At 43.3% G+C, this 10,762-nt stretch overlaps 1 protein-coding gene across 1 annotated transcript in view; it reads right to left on the reverse strand.

The window, feature by feature from the left end:
- The window catches only part of LOC130648375 (paramyosin-like), a 34,166-nt gene extending 23,638 nt beyond the window's left edge, over positions 1–10,528 (reverse strand). The window contains exon 1 of the mRNA XM_057454415.1: positions 10,262–10,528. The gene's annotated coding sequence lies outside the window, so the exon portion shown is untranslated. The remainder of the gene's footprint in view (positions 1–10,261) is intronic.
- Positions 10,529–10,762: the final 234 nt, after the last annotated feature.

The raw sequence follows: 10,762 nt of genomic DNA on the forward strand, positions 1-10,762 counted from the left end.
GCCCTCCTTGGTTTTGCAGTGTACAAGTTCGCCTAGCGTCTCCACAGGAGTTATATGTAAAATGTTTTCGACATGTAATAAACATGTCGAAAACACCCACAGAGAAGGAAAAATTGAGCAGTATTTACTATCAGCCCACACATCTCTGGATCGGAAACGAAGCCATTGAAAAACTTGTTGAACTTAGTGGTTTGTCTATGAAAAAGGTCAAAATCTACCTTGCCCACCAGGCATTCTGGCAGGTTCACATTCCAGGGCCAAAGGTGGTAAAACATCCTCATTACACCGTTACAGTTCCAAATGCAGTACATCAATTTGATTTGCTTAGCATGCCTCATGATCGCCTGTATGGCTCGAAATACAAATACATTCTTACTGGAATTGACATTGCCAGCAGGTTCAAAGTGGCGAGACCCCTGCGAACGAAAAAGGCTGCAGAAGTGGCCAAAATGATCGAGGACATTTACGCGAAGCCCGGAGGCAAGGCCAGACCCTTGACGTGGCCCGAGACTGTCATGATAGATGCAGGAACCGAGTTCCTTGCAGACGTTACAAAGACCTTTCAAAAACATGACGTCAAGATCGACAGGACGGTGACAAAGTACCATCATAGACACACTGCCTTTGTGGAAAACTTCAACAAGCAGCTCGCGAGGCGTCTCTTCAAGGCTCAAGATGCTCAAGAGCTCAACGAAGAGGGAAAAGTCTCGACGATATGGGTCAAGCAACTCTACAAAATTGTGGATCAGATGAACAACACCAAAACCGCTGGAATCAAGATGAAACCTATCGATGCAGTTAAACTCGACGAGGTTCCACAAAAAGCAAGCTACAAGCCTGACAAGAAGCCTCTTTCAGAAGATGGTCTCTACCGATATTTTTTGCAACCCGGTGAAGAGCATGGAGATCAGAAAAGACGTGCAACAGATATGATTTGGTCGAAAAAAACGTTCCGTTTGGACCGCATCGTCAACGAACCAGACAACCGAACGATGTACTACCTTGCAGATGGTCTAGAGCGTGTGTTTGTGAAAGAAGAGCTTTTGCGGGTTCCTGAAGACACGAAGCTGCCTCCTGACTCGGTTAAAAAGTGGTAAATTTCACGAGCCATTAGTTCCCCGCTACGGGGGACTTGCTCAGTTGGCACTTGTGGGTTTTTGTGGCAGTTAACGTGAACCACAGGTTCACGTTAATACCTACCCGAGCAACATCCCTTTAATCATCGTCGGAGTCATCGCTGGAGTCAATCGGATGAAGGCGGGTATAATCATCAGGAGCTAGGGTATAGAATGGATAGCCATAGACGATTCCCTTGATAACATTTGGCTCGCTATCAAGATCTTTGATATCAACTAGGCGCCTATCCTCGATTTGAATGTTGAGTATGTCGCCAATTTTCTTTAGGTCTGCTAGATCCGAGAGCCTTAGGTCCTTATCCTTGATAATCTCGTAGCAGAGCATGCCCCACTTGTTCACCTCAGCGGAAACAATATGCAAATCCCGGTCCTCAATATCAACCTGGAGATCCTCATCTATATATTCCGTCGGGATTGTCGCCCATGGTTTTTCGCCCGAGGCTATTCTGTCTAAAAGCTCGTCATCATCCGGATATACAAACCCCTCGTAGTATGGTCCATTTCTAAATTTAAAATTTTCCAAACACTGTGAACAATAACCTGTAGTAGATCCTGCCTTGATGCAGCATCTCAGCACAGGTAACGTCACATCGTAAGACTTTGTAAATTGCTGACTCTGTACGTACTTTTGCATTTTTCTTTGACATTTATCTTTTAACATACAGCCGAAGTGGTCAAGCAGCGTCTATCAGGTTTTTTTTGTGGTTTTTGTAATCTATCAAGGTTACAAAAAAAAATCCTAGATCTCGGCAAGCTCCATCAATCTCTGATGTGTATAATTACGACCTATTCGAAAGTGTCTTGGACGTTCGGGATTTACTTCAATGCATCCACGCTCTCGGAGCCAGTTGTAATGTACAATGGCATTTGGAGTTTCTGCAAGAACGACGAGTTGACCGTTGGGATGATCTGTTAACTTGTTGCGAATCTTTTGCGCTACATAGCCTTGTTGCCCACATATAGCGACATACGGATATTCATCATCGTTATTCTTTTGGATTATAACCATTCCGTTATCCTTTCTAGGGTCCTCAAGGCGAGGAACGGCTCGCTTATGTAGTTCTTCAATTTCTTGCGCTTGTACGGCTATCGTTCGATCTCTGTCGTCAACATCTTTCTCTAGGGTAAAAATTTGACGATCTTTATTCTCCAAATCGTCGGTGAGCAGAGCCAGCGCCGCTTGATTTTCTTCTACAATTCCAGCAAGCTTGCGGACCTCTCGAGGTAAAACCTCTCCAACAACCCAATCCAAAAAGGGTTCTGCCTCAGGTCTACCACACCTCAAGAGGAAGCAATAAAGGCCTGGTTCCGTCAGTAAAACTGTATCTTGCTGGGGGTGGACAGATCTGTCCACCCTCTGGAGGTCAACAACAGCGTCACCTTTCCGTATTTTGTACTTGTTGGGAACAAGTCTCTGAATAGCTTTTACTCCCGCTTCCCGCTTATAGCCCGCGGCTCTCCAAACATCGGAGGCTACGATGCATTGGCCTTTATCCTGAACAAAGAATGATCGGACTTGCTTTCCTTTAAAGTAATCAACCACAAGAGACATTTTGCTTGTGAGTTTTTGGAATTTCGGGGATCATGTTGCATGGACGGTGCTCTATGAAACGTGCTAGTTAATGTGAACCTGTGGCTCACATTAATACTTACCTCAGGGCAACATCTAATAGGACGAAGCCGTCGTGCTATATGCATCTATAAGTGCTCGCAGTCTACCTCGAATATCGGGGTCTCTTGTATTGCTTTCCATCCACTTTAATCCCTCGAGAGAGATGAAGATATCGTGGGGATTGCCGTTGTTATTCCTGAGCTGCTTGCGGGTTTGTTTAAAACGGGCTGGAAGGGATCTGAAAAGACGATTTATCTCAATATCTTGTAGTTTTTGGAATAATTTCAACAATCTTGCTTGGGACAGAACTCAAAAAATTTTCCAAGTCCTGGGGTGCTCAAGTCTGATCCAAAGGCAAGCGTGCTTGGACTTTTTCAGCTGAGCTTTGATAGTCTCCCAGTCGCTTATCATGTTTGTTTCCTCGTCGATCAATTTCAAATCCGATCGTTCGTGGGGGTACCACATGAACAACTGCTTCTTCTGTCGTCTGAGGTTCTTCAGCAAGGCGGTATACGACTGCGTTAGTAGCCAGAGACTGTGTTTGCGATGTCTACCACTGATGGCAAGCTCAAGCAAGGGCTGTCGCTTTTTATCAAGGCTATCGTCGGCTATCATATCGTCAACGATAAACAACGTCTCTTCGCCCGCCAGCAACGACGACAGTTTTTGGATCCACTCGAACAGCTGCTCCTTGGGATCTATCAGAAACACGTAGTCATCCCTCCATAGCGAGGATCTCTCTTGATAGGTCTTGTTCCAGCGTAGTGTAGGGCAGAGAATGACAATGTTGTCGAAATGCTGCCTATACTCGTTTTCAAGCAAATCCAGGACACGCTGCGTTTTGCCACAGCTTGTCGGTCCAGTAAAGATTGCCGTATGCGGGTCTTTGACAATGTCCATTTTATTCTGTATCGCTTTGTGTTTGCCTAGCGGCAGACACAAAACTTAAAAGGATGTGGGGTGGCACAGGATTCCTGTGCCACCCCACTTCCTTACCACAACGGTAGAGCTGTGTACATTTCGGAGCCTGGTTTGTACCAGCTGGAACTGTGTTTACCCTCGGGGTAAATGTGGTCAACTATTTTGGAGGCATCATGGAACGCTTATACCACCCTTGTTTTATCGCGTAATCGTCGAATAATATCGCTCCTGTCATATAGCCAGCGAGCTTCAAGCCGTCCTCCATATCCATCTTGGCCCCCGGTCTAGAAACTCCCAGAGCCTTTTTCGCGCCTAGCGCCAAGACAATAGTATAGGATACTAATCTGACAGATTCCCACAAGGAATCGACGACTTCTTTCTGATACTCTTTGCTGCTCATTTATTAAGGTTATCGCATCTTGAAAATGTCAATATCAGGCTGACGCTCGGGCTCTTGCTTTCGCGTGGGTTGAGGCGCACGTACTCCTGTAGAGCCGCTAGGCCATGGCTCTGGGGTTTCAGCAGGCTTCTTACGTATGTAATAGACTGCCACGCAAACAGCAAGTACGGCAGCTAGACCTCCAGCGACATAGAGACTGTCTGGGAACTTGTGAGGACTTGCGACAGGTTCCTGACCCTCTTGCGAAGTACTTTTGCCCAAGTTCTTCTGTAAGTCAGCCTTGTTCTTGCGATTCCATTCAGCAAGTCTCTTGCCAGCAGCAACACGACCCTCATTCTTCTTGGTTATGACTTGGTTAGATTGTTCTTCACTCATTTATTTGTAAGTCGTGAAGCATATAAAGCGGGCCTGGGAGGTTAAAAGTACCGCAGAAGACAAGGGGGTCGATATCAACCCCCTTCATCCAGACACGATGTTACTGACAGAACCCGGACTCTATTGCTTCCTTTTAAGGTGTAAGAAATCCAAGGAACTTGTGAGGACTTGCGACAGGTTCCTGACCCTCTTGCGAAGTACTTTTGCCCAAGTTCTTCTGTAAGTCAGCCTTGTTCTTGCGATTCCATTCAGCAAGTCTCTTGCCAGCAGCAACACGACCCTCATTCTTTAGATTGTTCTTCACTCATTTATTTGTAAGTCGTGAGACGTACAAAAAATCTTTTTTTACATCAAGACGGCTTCTGCTCTGCGAAACTTGGTTCTCCTGTTGATCCATTTATTTCATCCGGAAAATCTTTTCGCAGTTTGATTTGCGCTTGACGCTCCTCGGCAATTTCGCTGAATTTTTTCCAGTTCAGATGGTTGAAAACTGTGCAAAACAGAGAGACGGGAGCGAGCCACAGCCCGCACTTTTCATACATGTATGACCCTGCAACTTCCATCGGAGAGTTCCTTGTGAACAATTTCTCCGTTACATTACCAATCAACTCTGAAGTCGAGTTTTGAATCAGAAAGTTTGCGTTTATGTCGCTCATCATGGTCTGAAAATTGTCAACACCTGACATTTTCGACAGCAAGTCTTTTGCTGCTGATTTTTGCGCTTGTGCCTCGAGCTTCTTCAAGAGGTTGTCAAGTTGTTTCTCTGTCGCTTTATCCAGCAACTCAGGCGTCCACTGCTTTTTTCCCAGAGAGTTGACGAGACTCAAGTTTTGCTTGACTTTTTCCCGCTTTCTCATTGCTGGTGACGGTGTGTCTAAGACGTCTAAAATTTCATTCAGTTCTGACATAACTTTTATTAGAGAGGAAAACTTGCAGTAGACGTACAAAAAACTTACGTACAACATTACCAACAAGAGTTCAAGTATCATTTTTATTAATGCATTTTCGTGATCAAGACCATGCTGAATGCAAACAGACTGTTTGAAACAGAAAATTTTGACATTTTGAAAACACTGAGACTATGTGTGTGAGATGCAAATAAATTTTTGAAGCATCCCGCGAGACTCAAAACATCCATGGTTTAACATGGTCGGGATGCCACACCCTGGTGAGCAATTCTTGCTTGCAAACCAATCCAGGACTGCTTCCATGTGCAAAGGTGAACCCACCTTGAGCTTGAAGTCGCTTGTCATCATCAACACTCAGCGCAATTTTGTTCAGCTTTTCGGTGAAAATCTCGTGTTTTCGACTGGTAAATCTCAGTTGCGTGCGATACAAATTTTGACAGGTCTGCAGGCTGTTCAAATAGTCTGCGAACGTGATCTGTTTCTTGACGACACACTTTTTTGTACCTTTTGCCTTCTTTTCCACGTATCCTTCGAGTGTCTTGTACGCATACATTTTTGACCTCAATGCAACAAATTCGATCATGATTTTGCCACCAAGTTCATCCTTCATTAAGCACAATTTTTTCTTGTTTTTGCCAATAGGCAAGGGACGTTTGTCTTTGGGACTGTAATTCGATGTGTCAAACCTTGATTCAACGTCACCTGCGATATCTTTATAGACATCGTCTGTTTTGATGTGGTAGACGAAACTATCTGTGTTCATGTAGCAAAGCTCTGCGCCTGCACCAAACTTCGGCTTGATGTAGTCATAGTGAAACTCATACATCGTGAGTTTGCTCAAGTCCAAGATGGAGAGGCCGAGGTAGACAGGTTTGTTCATGACGACCTTCACTTTGTTCATTTCCATTGCCACAAATTTCTTGTCAAATCTTGATGTGCTGTGATAGTTTGAAGCTGATGCGAGCTTCTTGCGCCTCCATTCCGTTGTCACCGGTTTGATGTCACGGTGCTTGCGAATGTTCTCCATGGTCTTGCCAAACACGCTATTATTCATCAGCTTAAAAAAGTCTTTCTCAAAGTCATTTTTGGCATCCTTTCGCAGCTTTGTGTTCATGTCAATGTAGGGCTTCAGCCAAGCACTTTGCTTGAACTCAATGACTCGGTGCACCTTGGTGAGAACCAATCCATGCTGCAGTGCCTGCTGCAATTTGCGAATGTGCAGCACGTATTTTTTCTTGTCAAACACATTGCACGTCAACTTTTCACAGTCGTTGTTCAGACGCATCTTTTCAGGCAAGAATGGAAGGTCGTTGTGGAGTTTGTGCAGCTTTTTCGGGTAGTGGACATCCACTTCAAGAAAATAGCCATCATCTCCATTTTTATAATTTTCTATAAAACCTTGAGCAAAATTTTCGAGGTCTTCACGCCACTTAAAGCCGTGTGTTGGCAGCTTTTGTGACATGGCACCTCCGTACAGATTGTTGGCATCGATGTACAGCAGATACGAGATCAACAGGTTGACATCAAACAATTCCCCCATGTACGGATTGTTCGCCTTAGCATGGCGCTTGATTGCTTGGCAAATACCACCTCTGAGCCCCTTTTCAACCATCAGTAGCATGTCGATGTCTGTGAGAAGCTCGAGCACTTGACCAGTCACTTTTACAGCTGCTTGCCATGCGAGGCCTGGAGCAGTGTAAAAATACGCTGGATCAAGCTCGTAGATGTGTTGAAAAGTGTCTCGAAAATTTTCAAAAACGTCTGCTAAAAGAAGCGTGTCGCTCATCACGTAGAGATCATGGTACTCTCCAAGGTTTTTGATGTTGAAAGCCTTTCACACCTTTTGAGCATGCTTGTAGTCGTTTTCGGTGATGTTTTCAAGGTTCAAGCTGCTGTAAAATTGTGCTTTTGGAGGAAGTGCTGTCTCTTCAAAACGCTCCCACGCATCCATGTATTCGTAGGGGTAAACACCCTTACGCAGCAAAAGTCTAAAGTGCTCGTCATTGCCCTTTGCATGCTTGAATGTGTTGGTAAATTTCTTCTTCATGGAATGCTCATTCAGTTCCACCGTCTTGTAAGAGCAGTAGCAGGTTTGGCACTTGAATTGCGCCTTGTACTCTGAGTCAATCTCGATGAGTTCCATGTTTGATTTGCAGTCGTTGCAGCTGACACTTTCACTGTTGGTTCCAGCTAAATTATCCACAAGGCTTGACAGTGAGCTTTGCATGAACCTGCAGCTGTCGATGAACTTGATTTTGCAGGTCGTGTTGATTTCCACTTCTTTCATTTGGTTGGTTTTCTTGTTCTTCTTCATCTGCTTCAGCGGTTCGCCGTCTTTTCCTTGAAATGTGACGGATTGCTTGATGCAGAAGCTGATGTATTTTTCGCTGTTTTCACCCAGACATTCAAACTCGTGGCTTTTGAATTCCCTGGCCAGCTGCTTGATGATGATGTGATCGTCATACCGTGAGCGATTGTGCATGACCACCGGAATCTCGTTGGGGATGCGATATTTTAGGTTGCACGAACTGTGTGCAGCTCCTCGATACTGACCAGTGTAGTGACAGTGATCTCGAACTTTGCGCATTGTCATGTCTTCGTTGTTATTCTTGAACACTCCTTCGCAAATGAAGCATCTTTTTGCAGACTTGTGGGCTTCTTTCTCTTCGTGGGTCAGCGGGATCATCTTTTTCTGTGGATGTCTGATAGCTCTGTTGACTTGATCTCTCAGTCCCTTACAAAACCTTTCCACGATAGTAGTCGGATGATTCTTCAACTTCTCCATGTGCAAATTTGGTCATGAAGGCATATCCTGAAGCCACATGCTTGCTGACGTCTCTGGTGTGTGATTTTTCAGGGTCTCCATCACAACCTTGAACAGGTTCCAAGATACATTCTGTGTCTGCATAGATGACAAATGGCATTCTGAGCGACTTTTGCCCATCTTCATGTTTGAGGACTGTTCCTTCTTTGGGCATGACAATCTCGCAAAAATCATGGTCCATGCACACTTTCATGTGATTGTCTCTTGTCTCTTGACTGCGGAATCCGTGCATGCAGTTTCGACAATAATGATCACCTCGATGTCTAGATGATAAACCGCGCATGAGCGCAGAGTATCTTTTAATGGCAATGTGCTTTTTCCCTCCTTCTTGAATGATTAGCACATCTGCCACCTTTTTACGTGTCGTGTTGTGTTTCGAAACATATGCCTGCCTGACCTGAAAATCTTCTTCAGAAAAGTAGACAATCAGCGCCACGTTGGGGTTTTGCCTTTCAAACTTTTTCCAGTGTGTGTTGGGAGTTGGGAACTCGATGCCACTCCAATTGTACTGTTCAACAAACGGTTCGAGCTTCGAGATGCGTTGAGGATCGTTTTTGATTTCGTTGTGGTGCAGTGCTGCAATGACGGCCCATTTGAAGCACTGCTCGTCTTCATTTTTGGGATTGATGATGCAGTGCTTTTTTCGCAGCCATTCGGGTGTCTTGAACCATGATCTACCTCTCATAAGGTCAATCATGTGGCAGTGATACGTCATTTCCGTGATTCGCTTGAAGATGTAGTCGCTTTTTTTGAGTTTCTCCGATGTCATTTCAAAGCGTTTTAGCAGGCTTTTATACATCTCTTCGATCAATTCTTCGATGTCACTTCCTTCCATAATTGTGACAGCTTCACTCCATATTGGTTTTGTGAACTTGTCGGAAGGATTTTCCCTGTGCACAAACTCCACCACGAGATTCAGTTGAAACTTCCAATTCTGTCTAGTGTTTTGCAAGTCTGTGATGACTTTCTCCACATGTTGTTTCTGTTGATCCAGGTACTGTTCAATACTCACCACTTGACCTTCTGGTGTTCCTTCACTTCGGAAATGTCGATAATTACTATCAAATCCACCTTCCGTTTCAACAGCACTGTGATCCACTTCTTCCACTTGTTCTTCTTCCACAGCAGCGTCTTCAACGGTGGCTTTCAAGGCTTGACCGTAACCAAGCCTCTCCTTAGCCTTGTGGTATAATAAAGAAACAGTGTCTCGTACACTCTGCAGTCTCTCTGCGAGTGCATCACGTGTTGCTGCCACTGGTGCAGATACAGCCTCATAGAGACTGCTAATCATGCTTCTCAAGTAAGAAGTCATTGTTTTATTATATGTTGGAAGAGATGAATTTTCTAACGCACTGGACATTTTATTTTATGTTGTGACCCCAACCAGGGTGACAACATTGCGGTCGTACGAGAGTGCTGCAGGACAGCTGTAATTGTCCGCGGTATTGACCCTTTGCGCAGAGGATCAATATAGCGAGGAAACAGTGCTGCGCTAGACCCTTGAAATTAGGGTTTGACTCAAAAAACGGCGATAAGTCGAAAGTGCGCTAGAGAGCTCCACTTTCTATGTGTACGTCAGCAATCCCTCGTTCCGAAAGGGAGGAGTTGACCCAGCTTTAGTAAATAAGTCCCATTTTTGGTCCCGGGTTGTCCCTTGCTATCCACGCAGAAGTCGAGTTAATTATTTGCACTCGTTTCAAAGGTATTTAGCCCTTACCAACGTTAATAATACCATTGACAAAGTTTAAATAACCGATAAACAAAGTAGACTACTTTTTTTAAATTTTTACATTCTTTGGGAGGAAAAAACATCTTCCGAATTTTGAGCTGGTTCGGCATTTTCAATCAAAAACAAACTTTTCTATTATTATAATTTTATTATTATAAATTATTTATTATTTTTATTTCAAAAAGGTATATAAAACATTTCACGGAAAAAGATTTTGAATATTTTTTATAAAGAAAAAATTGATTAAAGGGATTATCTTCTTTCGCACCTTTTTCAAAAATTTTTTTTCAAAACTAAACAGAAAAAGAACTAGATCGAGACAAAATAATTAAGAGAGATAAAGATAAAAAGCTAACCTTTTTATGTGAATTACTTGTTATCCTCTCTTTAGCTCAGCATAGATATTATAAACTCAAACATCACAAGAACACATTTTAACTACCCAAACAAACCTTTTATTATTCTTATTAATTAATACATTGTTTATATGTAATATTAACCTTTCGTTTTTCTATTTTTGTTTTTTATATTTCGTTGTTATTTGTTACAATGTTTGTTTTAAAGGTGACGTCACAAAAGTGTTGTTTTCAAATAATTCCCTCTGTTTTTTTCATCTTTAGTAGTTTTCCATCCGGCTTCCATCCAAAAGCAAGTCAAGCCAATCAAACATGGGAATATTTGATGTAGCAAATATAACATTTTTTAGAAATATAAGTGTACTTAACAACACTCGACGCCGTGAAGTTCTGTAGAGTTCTGTAAAATACAAGACTTTCGGGACTTCTCCAAAATTGCTCAATAATGTGTCCAAGGCCTTGAAAGTGACATTACATATGATCTGCAAAATTTCAACTCCT

The sequence above is a fragment of the Hydractinia symbiolongicarpus genome, chromosome 7 (genome assembly GCF_029227915.1).
Source record: "Hydractinia symbiolongicarpus strain clone_291-10 chromosome 7, HSymV2.1, whole genome shotgun sequence".
Taxonomy (NCBI): domain Eukaryota; kingdom Metazoa; phylum Cnidaria; class Hydrozoa; order Anthoathecata; family Hydractiniidae; genus Hydractinia; species Hydractinia symbiolongicarpus.